We start from the raw sequence: 17,308 nt of genomic DNA, 5'->3' as shown, positions 1-17,308 counted from the left end.
AAACAGTAAATGGAGAACGTAAACATAGTTAGTTTCTCCGATGATTTGTATAAAAAACTTTTAGACACCCCGTCGTTACTAGGGGTCAAAAACACCCCAGCAACACCAGCCAAAGATCCGGCACTGGATGACTTAGACATCCTATTCCAAAAAAAGAAGAAACTTATCCGTACAGAATCGCATGGTCAACTGATGCTAGAATATCTGAAAGCTGGCATAATACCGGAACGCCTACAGGTAAAAAATATACCCCGTGTCTTCCTAGACAATCCGAGATTCATGACCAAATTCAGCGGCGTTGGCAACAAATGTTTACGCGATTGGGTCATTTTAGTAATAGAGACAGCAGAAGAGGAGACCAAGACACAACAGCAAGAACTGAAAACCCTTGAAGACCAAATCAAAAAAGATTCTGTAATAACAGACATTAAAACTCATCTGGAAAAGATTGAAGAAGAAATTAAGAAATTTCAAAAATTCACGATTGACAAAAAGCTGTGGAAACTGCAAAATGACATCAAAAACTACAAAGAAGAGAAGACATACCCTTACCTGGTCCCTGGCTTCTATAACCAACTTAACTCAAATGCATCAAGACAAAACCCACGGAGACAACAGAAGAAAAAATGTGTAACGTTTTCTAACAGCTCTAACAGCAGTGACTCGGATTCAACAACCAGTGGATCAACTAATCCACAACAGGCCTCAAGTTTTCAAGGGAGGGGACACGCGGCAGGTCACGACACCAAGGCCAGCACCCCATGAGAACACGACAGTGGATCCCACGACCTCAGCAAACATGGTGATCCCTATCTTTAATCTTAGTGAACACATTTTGTCTTCCAGCGAAATAGATGTACTAAGTAAAGGCCTTAGCTTCATCCCGACAAAACGATCGTATTGTGATTCCAAGCAATAGATGTATTAATTCTTCACTCTGCCTACTAACCCACGAAAAAGCAGATATGTATGTGCGCAATGATGTACACCCTTAGTGCAATGGCACTCTTTTGAAAATATGTCTCGTTTTTGAAAATATGTCTATTGTCTTAGTGTTAATAAACCTTTTTCTTGATACACTCTTCCTTTTTAAGGTGTTTGTCTTTTCAAGCTAGCCACTACCTAGCTTCGCTGCAAATGTTGTGACCCCCTGTCACGTTTTGGGTTAGGGTAGCCTTTGACTCCATTTTCTTTCCTTCTAATATACCCACCCTCAAGAGTCAGGCCGACTTTACAAAAAAGAGGGTTCCGCCCATTTTTTCTCTCATCCCTCAGGACAACACCCTGGTTCTTGGGCATCATTCACTTGATAAACACTAAATGGAGAACGTAAAAATAGTTAGTTTCTCCGATGATTTGTATAAAAAACTTTTAGACACCCCGTCGTTACTAGGGGTCAAAAACACCCCAACAACACCAGCCAAAGATCCGGCACTGGATGACTTAGGCATCCTATTCCAAAAAAAGAAGAAACTTATCCGTACAGAATCGCATCGTCAACTGATGCTAGAATATCTGAAAGCTGGCATAATACCGGAAGGCCTACAGGTAAAAAATATACCCCGTGTCTTCCTAGACAATCCGAGATTCATGACCAAATTCAGCAGCGTTGGCAACAAATGTTCACGCAATTGGGTCATTTTAGTAATAGAGACAGCAGAAGAGGAGACCAAGACACAACAGCAAGAACTGAAAACCCTTGAAGATCAAATCAAAAAAGATTCCGTAATAACAGACATTAAAACTCATCTGGAAAAGATTGAAGAAGAAATGAAGAAATTTCAAAAATTCACGATTGACAAAAAGCTGTGGAAACTGCAAAACGACATCAAAAACTACAAAGAAGAGAAGACATACCCTTACCTGGTCCCTGGCTTCTATAACCAACTTAACTCAAATGCATCAAGACAAAACCCCCGGAGACAACAGAAGAAAACATTTGTAACGTTTTCTAAAAGCTCTAACAGCAGTGACTCGGATTCAACAACCAGTGGATCAACTAATCCACAACAGGCCTCAAGTTTTCAAGGGAGGGGACAATGCGGCAGGTCACGACACCAAGGCCAGCACCCCATGAGAACACGACAGTGGATCCCACGACCTCAGCAAACATGGTGATCCCTATCTTTAATCTTAGTGAACACATTTTGTCTTCCAGCGAAATAGATGTACTAAGTAAAGGCCTTAGCTTCATCCCGACAAAACGATCGTATTGTGATTCCAAGCAATACATGTATTAATTATTCACTCTGCCTACTAACCCACGAAAAAGCAGATATTTATGTGCTCAATGATGCACACCCTTAGTGCAATGGCACTCTTTTGAAAATATGTCTCGTTTTTGAAAATATGTCTATTGTCTTAGTGTTAATAAACCTTTTTCTTGATACACTCTTCCTTTTTAAGGTGTTTGTCTTTTCAAGCTAGCCACTACCAAGCTTCGCTGCAAATGTTGTGACCCCCTGTCACGTTTTGGGTTAGGGTAGCCTTTGACTCCATTTTCTTTCCTTCTAATATACCCACCCTCAAGAGTGAGGACCCCTTTACAAAAAAGAGGGTTCCGCCCATTTTTTCTCTCATCCCTCAGGACAACCCCCTGGTTGTTGGGCATCATTCACTTGATAAACACTAAATGGAGAACGTAAACATAGTTAGTTTCTCCGATTTTTTGTATAAAAAACTTTTAGACACCCCGTCGTTACTAGGTATGTAAAAACACCCCAGCAACATCAGCCAAAGATCCGGCACTGGATGACTTAGACATCCTATTCCAAAAAAAGAAGAAACTTATCTGTACAGAATCGCATGGTCAACTGATGCTAGAATATCTGAAAGCTGGCTTAATACCGGAAGGCCTACAGGTAAAAAATATACCCCGTGTCTTCCTAGACAATCCGAGATTCATGACCAAATTCAGCGGCATTGGCAACAAATGTTCACGCGATTGGGTCATTTTAGTAATAGAGACAGCAGAAGAGGAGACCAAGACACAACAGCAAGAACTGAAAACCCTTGAAGACCAAATCAAAAAAGATTCTGTAATAACAGACATTAAAACTCATCTGGAAAAGATTGAAGAAGAAATTAAGAAATTTCAAAAATTCACGATTGACAAAAAGCTGTGGAAACTGCAAAACAACATCAAAAACTACAAAGAAGAGAAGACATACCCTTACCTGGTCCCTGGCTTCTATAACCAACTTAACTCAAATGCATCAAGAAAAAACCGACGGAGACAACAGAAGAAACAATTTGTAACGTTTTCTAACAGCTCTAACAGCAGTGACTTGGATTCAACAACCAGTGGATCAACTAATCCACAAGAGGCCCCAAGTTTTCAAGGGAGGGGACAACGCGGCAGGTCACGACACCAAGGCCAGCACCCCATGAGAACACGACAGTGGATCCCACGACCTCAGCAAACATGGTGATCCCTATCTTTAATCTTAGTGAACACATTTTGTCTTCCAGCGAAATAGATGTACTAAGTAAAGGCCTTAGCTTCATCCCGACAAAACGATCGTATTGTGATTCCAAGCAATACATGTATTAATTCTTCACTCTGCCTACTAACCCACGAAAAAGCAGATATTTATGTGCTCAATGATGCACACCCTTAGTGCAATGGCACTCTTTTGAAAATATGTCTCGTTTTTGAAAATATGTCTATTGTCTTAGTGTTAATAAACCTTTTTCTTGATACACTCTTCCTTTTTAAGGTGTTTGTCTTTTCAAGCTAGCCACTACCAAGCTTCGCTGCAAATGTTGTGACCCCCTGTCACGTTTTGGGTTAGGGTAGCCTTTGACTCCATTTTCTTTCCTTCTAATATACCCACCCTCAAGAGTGAGGACCCCTTTACAAAAAAGAGGGTTCCGCCCATTTTTTCTCTCATCCCTCAGGACAACCCCCTGGTTGTTGGGCATCATTCACTTGATAAACACTAAATGGAGAACGTAAACATAGTTAGTTTCTCCGATTTTTTGTATAAAAAACTTTTAGACACCCCGTCGTTACTAGGTATGTAAAAACACCCCAGCAACATCAGCCAAAGATCCGGCACTGGATGACTTAGACATCCTATTCCAAAAAAAGAAGAAACTTATCTGTACAGAATCGCATGGTCAACTGATGCTAGAATATCTGAAAGCTGGCTTAATACCGGAAGGCCTACAGGTAAAAAATATACCCCGTGTCTTCCTAGACAATCCGAGATTCATGACCAAATTCAGCGGCATTGGCAACAAATGTTCACGCGATTGGGTCATTTTAGTAATAGAGACAGCAGAAGAGGAGACCAAGACACAACAGCAAGAACTGAAAACCCTTGAAGACCAAATCAAAAAAGATTCTGTAATAACAGACATTAAAACTCATCTGGAAAAGATTGAAGAAGAAATTAAGAAATTTCAAAAATTCACGATTGACAAAAAGCTGTGGAAACTGCAAAACAACATCAAAAACTACAAAGAAGAGAAGACATACCCTTACCTGGTCCCTGGCTTCTATAACCAACTTAACTCAAATGCATCAAGAAAAAACCGACGGAGACAACAGAAGAAACAATTTGTAACGTTTTCTAACAGCTCTAACAGCAGTGACTCGGATTCAACAACCAGTGGATCAACTAATCCACAAGAGGCCCCAAGTTTTCAAGGGAGGGGACAACGCGGCAGGTCACGACACCAAGGCCAGCACCCCATGAGAACACGACAGTGGATCCCACGACCTCAGCAAACATGGTGATCCCTATCTTTAATCTTAGTGAACACATTTTGTCTTCCAGCGAAATAGATGTACTAAGTAAAGGCCTTAGCTTCATCCCGACAAAACGATCGTATTGTGATTCCAAGCAATACATGTATTAATTCTTCACTCTGCCTACTAACCCACGAAAAAGCAGATATTTATGTGCTCAATGATGCACACCCTTAGTGCAATGGCACTCTTTTGAAAATATGTCCCATTTTTGAAAATATGTCTATTGTGTTAGTGTTAATAAACCTTTTTCTTGATACACTCTTCCTTTTTAAGGTGTTTGTCTTTTCAAGCTAGCCACTACCTAGCTTCGCTGCAAATGTTGTGACCCCCTGTCACGTTTTGGGTTAGGGTAGCCTTTGACTCCATTTTCTTTCCTTCTAATATACCCACCCTCAAGAGTCAGGCCCCCTTTACAAAAAAGAGGGTTCCGCCCATTTTTTCTCTCATCCCTCAGGACAACCCCCTGGTTGTTGGGCATCATTCACTTGATAAACACTAAATGGAGAATGTAAACATAGTTAGTTTCTCCGATGATTTGTATAAAAAACTTTTAGACACCCCGTCGTTACTAGGGGTCAAAAACACCCCAGCAACACCAGCCAAAGATCCGGCACTGGATGACTTAGACATCCTATTCCAAAAAAAGAAGAAACTTATCCGTACAGAATCGCATGGTCAACTGATGCTAGAATATCTGAAATCTGGCATAATACCGGAAGGCCTACAGGTAAAAAATATACCCCGTGTCTTCCTAGACAATCCGAGATTCATGACCAAATTCAGCGGCGTTGGCAACAAATGTTCACGCGATTGGGTCATTTTAGTAATAGAGACAGCAGAAGAGGAGACCAAGACACAACAGCAAGAACTGAAAACCCTTGAAGACCAAATCAATAAAGATTCTGTAATAACAGACATTAAAACTCATCTGGAAAAGATTGAAGAAGAAATTAAGAAATTTCAAAAATTCACGATTGAAAAAAAGCTGTGGAAACTGCAAAACGACATCAAAAACTACAAAGAAGAGAAGACATACCCTTACCTGGTCCCTGGCTTCTATAACCAACTTAACTCAAATGCATCAAGACAAAACCCACGGAGAAAACAGAAGAAAAAAATTGTAACGTTTTCTAACAGCTCTAACAGCAGTGACTCGGATTCAACAACCAGTGGATCAACTAATACACAACAGGCCTCAAGTTTTCAAGGGAGGGGACAACGCGGCAGGTCATGACACCAAGGCCAGCACCCCATGAGAACACGACAGTGGATCCCACGACCTCAGCAAACATGGTGATCCCTATCTTTAATCTTAGTGAACACATTTTGTCTTCCAGCGAAATAGATGTACTAAGTAAAGGCCTTAGCTTCATCCCGACAAAACAATCGTATTGTGATTCCAAGCAATACATGTATTAATTCTTCACTCTGCCTACTAACCCACGAAAAAGCAGATATTTATGTGCTCAATGATGCACACCCTTAGTGCAATGGCACTCTTTTGAAAATATGTCTCGTTTTTTAAAATATGTCTATTGTGTTAGTGTTAATAAACCTTTTTCTTGATACACTCTTCCTTTTTAAGGTGTTTGTCTTTTCAAGCTAGCCACTACCTAGCTTTGCTGCAAATGTTTTGACCCCGTCACGTTTTGGGTTAGAATAGCCTTTGACTCCATTTTCTTTCCTTCTAATATACCCACCCTCAAGAGTCAGGCCCCCTTTACAAAAAAGAGGGTTCCGCCCATTTTTTCTCTCATCCCTCTGAAACAGCCACCATGCCACTCTGAAACTTGAGGAGAACCATCTCTGCTTCTGGAATCACCTCAATACCTTCCTCTTTGCCTCTGCCTTCGCTCTTCCTCTCCCCTGCTGATCTGTCTGATCTGTCTGCCCCGGCACTGTGCACCTGGTTACTCTCTGGTTTCAGGCCCTGGTCCCTGCTCACCGAGCCACAAACCTGCACTGCCTCCTGGCAACCCTTGCACTTGGGTCTGTATCTTTTACCCTACAGTCCCCTACGTGCACCTATTAGACACCCCTTGTCTGCGCCTCACAGCTTGCACTTGCCACCTTGCTGGCTGCACTACAAATCGTTTGTGTTTTTTTCCCTTGCTCAGCACTTCCCGCTTCTCCCCTCTCCCTTGCACTTTCCCCCTTCCCTGTCCCCTACACTTGCACGTTTCAATGTCACTGGGCTTAGTAAGAGCGTTGTTTTTGTCATCCCTTGCCTCGTCGCTCTCTGAAACACTTGTGTATGAGCGCAATACAAATAAAACATCATATCATATCATATAATTGTGCATATTGTGTTGCATTTCAATATTGGCAGATCATACTTGTCTGTAAATGGCTGGCCAGGGACCCCTCTCACCTGCAAAGTTGATGTCCCACATCCACTGCTATCTAGTCCTTTGTGTTCCCTGATTCTGTGCTTCCAACAGTGCTATATAAAGTCTAGAAATAATCCCACTGGAACCTAAATGTGTATTTAGAATTAGAAGAGAAGTCGTGGTAAAACATTCATTTTCAAAGTGGTCAGATGGCCTGCCCACAATTGTACCCTCCCTACCCACCTCGTCAAGTCATTTTTGATAATGGTCCATAACGCAGGATAATTCGAATCGAAGTGAGCAGTCATATCCCTCGACAGGAAGCCTCCGAAGTATCGCAAACATCTGGGTTGAACGCAAAATCCGATACTGGATATGTGTATGGTCAATTCGGGGGTTTAATCCTTTAGGGGCAGGATTTCAGATGTTGTCAAATTAATTTTATACCCTGAGTAGGTCCCATATTTTTCTATTGTTTTTTTTCAATTTGGGGTGGGAGGTGTTTGGGGAAGTTACATATGCCAATATGTAATCTGCAAAGAGGGCAGGCTTATGTTCCCTTCCATGTCTCTCAAATCCCTTAATAGCTCACCCCTTACAAATGCATTCCGTTAAAGGTTCCAAAGTCAAAGCAAAAATAAGGAGAGAGAGGGGGCAGCCCTCTCTGGTTCTCCTCTGCAAATTAAATGTTTCGACTGCCACCTGGGCTCTCGGGTCTCTGTACAAGGGTGTAATTCCTGCATACCATTGAGAGTCTAGTCCCGCCTTTCGGAGGACTGCTATCAGAAATGGCCACTCAACCCTATCAAAGGTCTTTTCTGTGTGATTGTAATTGGTTATTTATAACACACTTAATACCCAGAGGTTTCTAAGCGCAGACCGGGGCATCGAAACGGTGTTGCTCCGCGTTTTGTTGCTTCCAAGGCGTGGACGCTGCCCCTAAGCTATCCTCCCCAATGAAATGTACCTGCAGGGCTAATAGTGTTCATCAAGTCTAAGGTTTTCCAGATGTTGTCTGATCCTTACCTCCCCATAATGAAACCCACCGGATCATGGTGTACCAGACCGGGCAGCAGTCTACCTAACCTCTCTGCCAGAACACTAGTATGCATTTTCACATCGAGATTTAGATGAGAATTAGGGCGATAAGAGCCACAGGGCCTCATTACGAGTTTGGAGGCAGCCATGCCCTTAAAAAGGGCATGGCTGCCTTCAAACTCTGGTCCGGGTTCCTTGAATGGGGAAATACTGGGCCATTCTGACCTTGGAGGGCCCTGTATTTCCCCATTCAGGGAAACCGGACCATCCCCATTTGAGCCCCCATAGGGTTCAATGGGAATGGGGAGCATGCTAACAACGGGCCGGTTAATGACGGGCCAGTTGTTAGCATGCTGGGTTGCTCGCGGTACTCGCTAAGGATGTCTGGTAAAACCAGGCGTCCAGAACGGGTCCCGCGAGCGGACCTCGTAATAGAAGGGGTAAGGGGTTAACGGCTCTGGCACCTCTACTGGTGTCGTTAACCCTTTACCGCCCACCTTGTAATGAGGCCCACAGTCTAATTTGTCCTCCCCCTCATTTGGAAGCACCACAATCCTAGCCTGAGAAAAGGAGTCACAGGCTGGATTCCCGTCCTTGATATCACTGAAGAGCGCACTAAGAAATGGGCCTAGTATAGTTCTGAATCTTATATAGAAAGATGTATAGCTGTCTGGGACGTGTGCCAAACCAGGCTTCAGGTCAGTGATTGTTTGGAGAACCTCCCTGGGCTCAATTGAGGTATCCATTTGAGCTTGTCCTGCACTAGTCCATCTGGGAAGCTCAATGCCATCAAGATATGATGTTATATCTTGATCCCTAAGAGCTACTTCGCTAGCATATAATGTGGCGTAGATGTCTCCAAACTGCTGTGAGGTATCCTCTGGGTGAGTCAGTATCGTGCCCTGGTGATCCCTCAGCCTGTTCACCGCTCTCTGGTTACTGAGACTGTCCTCTAGCAATGTGTGGGCTTCGTCCCTCTTTTCAAATAACTTCTGTTTCAAACAATGAAGTTGAAACATTGCTGCACCCTGCCAGAGACCCTATAGTTCACCACACAGCTAAGCTACTGTCTTCCACTTATCTTCAAGGTCACCCGGCCCCTCACTCAGGGCACCCTCCTGGATCTGTTTAGCTCATCTTACCTCCTTATCACGTTGGGATCTGGCGCTTTTTTTTAGCAGCCTCAGAGGGTTGCTTTAGCCGCCTCTCACACAATATGTGTCTGGGCATCTCCTGTGTCATTGGTCTTAAAGAATCCCCTCATTTATTTCTGTAAGGATTCCCGAAAAAGCAAGGCCTTGAATAGGGTGTCATTGCAGGAACATCACCTATCCATTACGGTCCGATGACCTAGGTCTATCGTAGCCATTGTTACATAATGGTTCGTTCATGCCACTACCGGGTTGCTATGTCGTGCGTTCTCTCTGATTCCAATAATATGTAATCAAGTTGTTTATATGTCGTGTGTGTCATTTTGGCAGAGTGTCCTGCCCTAAAGGTTTCTGAAATGTGATACTTATGAAAGAGCCCAAAAAGATCATTGCCTGGCCCACTTGCTGGCCTGGTTACAGCCTCTCTCAGTGAGTGCCGGTCTTTTGTTGAGGCAGCCAACAAGTTGACATCTCCCCTGCAAATTAGCAGACCTTTCTTCCACACCTCCAGTACTCCCAGTGACTCATCACAAAATTGAAACTGTTGCTGATTAGGTGCACAAAGTGTTAACGCTAAACTGTTAAGAGGCCCCCCGACCACCAGCGATCGCCCATCCTGACCCTTTTTGACCTGGTGGAGTTGAAATCTCAAGGCTTTTCTGATCAGGATACCCACTCCCACTTTCTTTCAGTGCCTGATGCCCACAGCGTTGCACCTATCCAATTTCCTCTTATACTGAATTCTTCTCCTTTTTTAAATGTATTCTCTTGAACAAATAATACATCCACCGCATATTGTCTAAATTCCCTCCCCAACTTAGACCTTTTGTGAGGTGAGTAGCTTAATACATTTTTAATCGTTTGGCAAAATGGAGGCCCTTGCCAGACATATTTCATGGAAAGTTGCATCCAGATTGCAGTAAGTTATTAGCAATAGAATGTTGGTAAAAGTCTGTGCAAGTATTTATGGTTATGTTGGCTTTCCCCCAGGAAGAACAGTTTTTAGTCGGTTTTCTGTGAAATGGACAAAACTTTGCACACAAAAAATAGACCCGGAACAGAATTGTTTTGTAAAGTTTGGTGAGGTTTTTTCAAGGGGGGGCTAAGTGGTGGTGGGGGAAATCTAGGTAGATTCCAAAAGGAATTATTGTTTTTACTGCTAGCTTCAGCTAATAAAGCTGGATGGATTTGCACCAAATTTGCACAAGGAGCTTCCACCAGGCCCTAACATCATGCTTTTGCAAATTTGGTGCTATTTTGTCCTTTGTTGAATGTTTTTCAAAAGTGCCTTATAGGTACAAGAAAATAGTGGCATGACTTTGGTGTCTGATGCATGGCCCAGACAATCTGACCACTTGCCATGCCCACCAACGGAGCGTCTATTGGGTTAAACTGGGCACTGTGTCTGGCCTCTGGCAATTCCCAATGTCTACCCTGAGATGGCTAGCGAGGCTTGGAACATGGCTGAAGCCTATGTCCCAGGGAGTGTGGCCACTTCCCATGGCCACAAGCCCTAAAAAGTGGGCCATGGTCCTACTCCTGAAGAATAGTGGGCACTGAGGCAGGCTACAGGCCATGGCCAATGTTAACTCTGGGTTGTTTTGTGGGGAAGGCAACATGGCTGAATCTCATGGCCCAGAGAGTGTGTTCAGTCGCTGTGGCTGCAAGTCACGGACAGAGGCCACAGTCCCTTAATTGGTCCAGCAGAGACCACAGGGCCATGCTGCAGGCCAAGCCCAATCTCTACAGTGGGTTGCCTCTTTAGGGCTGGAAACATTTCTGAAGCCCATGCTGTAGGGTTTGCGGCCATGGGCCATTGCCCAAGCTGTGGACAGTGGTCCACAATCTCAGTATGGTTTAGTGGAGTTGCACCAATATGCAGGCTATGTCTAGTGGCTCCTGAGGGTGGCTTGGTTGGGCAGGGGTCATGGTTGAGCCACATGCCCTAGGCAACTCCCCCATGACTTGCATCTCTCTCCAACATGTGCTGCTCAAAGTGACACGTCAATATGTGCTGCAAAAAATATGCTTGTTAAAAGTGAGTTATAGTTCTTTAATGCATGTTAAAAGTGAAATTATTAATAACTTACATACAGTGCTTTAACATCTTGAAACTTCTTTATTTATAAAACCGTTGCAATTCACTGAAAAAAATATGTAAAGGGACGTTATGGTTAAATTGCTCGCTCCAATAAAACCTCTGAAATTCACTGAGAAACGTTTGTTAAAGGGCCGCTATCTTTACGTTCCTCTCATAAAAGCCTGTGAAATTCAGAGAAGCACTTTGTAAAAGTGATGTTATGGTTGTAGCACAGAAACGAAAAACCAAAGCAATTCATTCGCCAGTCATGGTAAACTATGCACCCATGTGTTAAAATCACATGTTGCTAGTTTTGGAAAGTGGAGATGGAGGGTCTACAGAGAGCATTAACAGGTACGTTGTTTTTTTAACTGTGCTTCGCTGGGACTGTTTTATTCCATGAGAATTATTTTAGCTAGAGATCTGGAGCCATAACAACTAAAAAGAGGCATAAACACCTCAGACCCTATCCTCTGAAAATCAAATGTGGGGGTGGTTAATCTTTTCTTGTTCCCCAGTACAAGGAACAGATATGTCTTTGCCTGTACAGATACCAAGAATCCACCGGGGAGTGTAAGGTCCTGAGTGCCCACAATGTAGAGGAGTCACCCCTCGAGCCAACCTATTCGTTTTTCAGGGCGAACGATTGCTATGCAAATGATGTCCATTGCATTGGAATGCATCTCATGAATATTCCTGTGGGGAGAAACCCGTACCTGTAATGTATGATGAGTTCATTCTTAATCTGCCAAGAGTTGAGTAACGTGTCTCTCTGTGATAAGCTTGCATTCTTACCTACGACTGATAACACCTACTCGCGCACCCCTTATAAAACATCGGACAATAGATCCGCCATAAGAGGGCATGTTTGACAAGATGTGTGTGACTGAGAATCTTAACAGTGACCATTTTGGGCTTCAGGTACTCTTGAATCTCGCAGTGCCGGATAAGCTTAATATCCAGAGGTTTCTAAGCACGGTCCAGTGGATCGAACCTGTGTTGCTCGGTGTCGTTTTGCTTCCAAGGCGAGCACGTTGCTCCCAGGGACGTCATTTCACCAAAATGCCTGGGGTAGCGGAAGTGACATCACACGACCTTGACCCCCTGATGGAAGGAAGTGATGTCATTTGACCCCACCGCGAAGTGATATCATGGGAAGCAATGGAGGAACACAACCTTTCACCTGTTGACAAAACAGGAAGTGGCATCACATAGCATTGTACACTACGAAAAATATGGTCACGATATCGCTATAATGTGATGTACATTTCATACAAGAATGGATCGCCATATGTATCGTTAAGCTCGGTGTGTATAGGCCCATATTACCAAATTACTGTGAATGCAAGCAGACATCCATGACCAAATGGTAATGATGTGTTATTATATAGCACGCTTAAGTGCTTTATATAGAAAAAATATACACCCAATATCACCCAACCTGTGCTGGTACTCATGTATTGACCTCAGAAGGATGAAAGGCTGAGTTGAGGTGTTTAAGAACAGACTAAATCATTGACTCACCCCCTGAAGTGTGCCTGAAATAAACCTTTAATGAGTGTAGCAATTATTGTATAGAATTCCAGAAAGACACAAGATTTTGTATTGCTATTCTTCCTTATTTAGGGTCAGTGCTGAAAGTGTAAGACTTGTGGCACTCCTGTTCTTATTTTTCTTCTTTTTTTTAAGGGGCATGAACAAGAAAGCCAGCCACTCCAGAAGTAAAGAGCCACATGGTGCTGGCCACAGCCCAGGAGCTTGCATTACCAAAAAAAATGTTTTTTTTTTTTTTTTGGGGGTTGTTATTTTTTTAGAGGTCACAAGGGAGACCACAGAGGTTGCAAGGGAGGCCTCAGGGGTCGCAGGCGACCCCTAAATGACGTCCCTGGTTGCCCCTGAGCTACCCCCACCCTCCATGATCTTTACAGAATAGTATGTTTCTAAAACATGGTCTATTTGACACATTATAGATCCAACTGATAGAGGAGCTGTCCTAATTATTGCTAAAATTAGAGGCCTCATTCCGTCTCGCTAGAGCAGATGCGTCCTGCCCTCCATTGCTCTAATCACATGGGGTCGCTTCAGCGTGTAACCCACTGAGGTATTTCTACTCTTTGCTAATTGCCGGAGCATCAACTGACGTCCATTTATCTCTCTCTCAGAGCCAGATAGGGGACTTTCACATTTCGTACTCTTATTGGAGCAGAAACATAAATCTTTCGGTCTTCGTTGGGTCCATCAAAGTCTCGTTCCGGTGATTGTTTATGATTACTGACTTCTGTGATGTATGTGCAAGCGGTGGACACACAACACGAATATATGCATGTGTTTAGCCAAGACGGACATTTTTAGGACTCATGTACATCGTACATCAATCATTCTCTGCGCAGAAGTGAATTTTAATGTTTATTATGAAGCATTAGTGGCCGTGCACGCATGTTTTTCCCGGAGATAATTGCCCGCAATGGGAATTAGAAGCCACAACCGAAGGGGTGCATGTATTGGGGCTCCAGGGATAAAGTAACATCAAAGAACTGGAGGCGTAGGCCTACTAAAGCATCGGGTACAGGGCACTATCCTTACTGGCATGAAGTAAACTCTGCAATGCATACGCCAGATGTGTTGATATGTTTGTAAGTAAATAACCTTCCAAAGGAAATATGTCAACACACATTGACCAGTAGAAACTGACCTCGCCCGGGTTAGAAACTGCAAATGCATTCTTTTTTTAACACTACGTTTTGTTAGCATATATGTTTATGATTGTAAAACGTGCCAGTTACTATCCAAGCTTATTGCCTGACTGTTATAATGTATAAATTAGGATACCACATTAGCTTAATGCTTTCTAACTGGTGCGACAACCGTTTTTTGCCTCCATACATACATACAATGAGAGTGGGTGAAGACCAGGTCGGACAGGGGCATACAAATGTCTCTGCCACCAATGAAGAAGTGGCCCACAGTTGCAGATCGAAATTCATTTCTTTTGTGACAGACTGTTTGAGTAGTACCCAAGGGGGATTTTTTTGATAAAATGTGATGCAAATTGAGCATTATAAAGAATATTTAATCAGGAACAATGGTCAAAACTACTAGCCACATAGTGAAGTAGCTCATCAAACTGGCCCACTTTGACCAAAAAAACAGGCCCACGTTAGCATTTCGTGTTTTTTTTGGGGGTTTGGGCATTGCCCTAGTACTCTATAGGCCAGTCCGAGCCTGGGTGAAGAGGCAAGTGGGCAAGAGGACAAGCACAGGGGAAAGGAACTAGGAAGACTTCACACGCATTCCCATCATAGGTTAGGGATTGCCATCATACACTACAGCCAGCTTTCCGGAACATGCCAAGTACTGCTGCTGTTGCCTAGTTATTCTCTTCATATGCCAGATATTACCATAATATTGAAAGCTCCTCAACCATATACCGCTACTAATACCTTCTGGCACCCAAACCACGTTTCAAGACACTCATGCCACATGGTCCCCTAGTAGCCAACTCTGGAAGTTCACTTACAGTTCTGATGCACAAATCAATGCATTATGGGCATGCACATTAACATTAAAGTTTGCATTTTACTTTCCAGTGAGATAATTGTTAACTGAAAACTGTTGCAGTGTGCTCTCATGTTACAGGTAACATTGTTAATTTCTTGCATGTTTATATCCCAATCAGGGTGCAATGTGTACTTGCATCTTGGAAAACTGCCAGATTTGGGCTGATTGAGAGATTTATTTAAAAATGTTTAACAAATCAGCTGCCCTATAAAACATTTCACTATCCAAGTTTGGATCGGTCGACCCGGGTTGATGGCAATGGACTTTGACGTCCTTGATGTCCTGGTGCTTTACTTCCAGATTTCTCGCCGGACCCCATCTCCGGTCAACAGCCTTTCCTGACTGACTTCCAGGGTGCCTTGATGAATATCAGCTTCTGCATGATGTTCCCTCGTAGTTCGGGGAGAGGTCTCTTAGCCAGGTCCTCTGTTGGATCAGTCCAACTTGATAGCTTTCGGTTTTCGTCAAAGGAAAGCAGCAACAATTCTTCCTCTTGCAGCTGGGCTTCAAGGATAAGTAGCTTAAAGTTACAACTTCAGCTTCTGAATACATTGGGAATTGAGAGGTCCCCAGATATACACATCTGTCCCTCATTCACTCTGCTGAGCCAAGCTCAGTCAGACAATCAGACAGAAGGGCATTTAATACAGGCAGACAGCCAATCAGGTTCACAGGCATTCATCCTATTCACTTCCACCCAGCCACCCATAACATGGAATGTGTGTTGGGGCAGGCACCCAGCCTTTCAGCACACCACACCGCATTCATGTCAGTTTCAGGCAGGGCTTTGTGTCACCCACACAGAAGCCAGACACCCATAACATAGAATGCATATTGGTCACACACTCTATTCACACAGGTCCCACCCCAAGGGTGTACCTACAACATACATTCACTGGGAAGGCTCCAGTCTGTCTGGTCTGGACTTCCCCACCATACCATACATGGTTCTTCCACCCAACAGCCAGTCAGGGGAAGGGACAGGGTCAGGGCCTCCCTAGACTTTGGGAAACAAAGTAACAGGCAATAGAAACTAAGAGGCCACAGGGGACATCTTGCCTCCTATCAGGAATCCATGGATTCCTATGGCAGGATACACAGAGCACCTGTCCAATTCAACATGGAGCTTCCACCAGCCCATACCCTGCTCTGTGGGCCACACACCAAGGTGCCCCAAAACATAAACTAGGGGCATATAGTTATACCCCCACCCATAGGTTCCATAAGGGTATCCTAAGGGTTTCCGTTCATCACAACCAAAAAGAGGAAAAGCTGCACTGCCAGGAGTCCCAACTGGACTCCTATGCAGAAAACAACACATATCACACATGATAAGGGAGTACTGTACAGGAGAAGGACATGGAGGCCTTGTCCCTCCAATGCATTTCCAGTATCACGCTTGGTCTTCGGTGTCTTCGAGCATGTGACAGAGATATGAGATCTATTTTCTTTTCTGTAGCTGCTTCCCTTTATATTTAGCTACTAAAAATGTGGACATAACAAAACACTCTTATTGTGTGAGCCCTGGTCTGGCCACATGCCGGGCATCCCCCCTCCTCCTGTCTCTGCGATCCACAGCTTATGATATTTCTCCACCCTGTCATGATACAGTAGCAGGGCCTTACACATGTGCTCTATTGGTATTCCTCCTGCCATGCTAGTGATGTCTATCTCTTACTGACCACGCAAAGTCCTGCTAACACGTGCACATTGCTGATTTCTTTAACCATAAGAAAGATAATCAGCCCCCACCCTTTTCTGTCTCCCTTCCTTGCACACATACACCACTCCACAAAACCATCCAATTGCAGACCACACTGCAACACACAAAATTACGGCCCCTCCAAGGGCCTGTCTTTTATTCAATAAAACATGAATACAATACACTAAAATAACAAGCTAAAATAAAAACTACTACGTATTCCAGGCCTATTATGAGACCACTACTTTTATTTCTGTATTCCCCCTTTAAATGATATACTCTGATTGGGTACCACCTTACCAACCATTCCTAGGAGGGGCTCCCTGCCTTATCTTTGCCTTACCTTATAATACCTTACCGGAATAATCTCTTCATAATACAAACAAAACAGGACACACATCTCACCCACTTCACATCAACAACCTCGCTCTCCAATTGCTCACACCTCTCACACTTCCCCATGAATCTTTCCCCTACTTGTTACCATTTAAAAGAATCTACTCACATGTGCATGCTCACCCAAACTCCTCCATCACAGGGTTCCAACCCTGCCCTGCACGCTCCTCTGAGCCATGCCCCACTTCAAAGAAGAGAGAAGACTTCTCCTACAATGTATTCTGCAAAGTCAACCGGAACACGTGTTTTTTCAGGAACGGTCCCTGTAGATGGGTGTGGCTACTTCTAGAGAAT

The sequence above is a fragment of the Ambystoma mexicanum genome, chromosome 1p (genome assembly GCF_040938575.1).
Source record: "Ambystoma mexicanum isolate Mex_15411 chromosome 1p, UKY_AmexF1_1, whole genome shotgun sequence".
Taxonomy (NCBI): Eukaryota; Metazoa; Chordata; class Amphibia; order Caudata; family Ambystomatidae; genus Ambystoma; species Ambystoma mexicanum.
The sequence above is the reverse complement of the archived record's forward strand: the minus strand, read 5'-3'. Positions refer to the sequence as shown.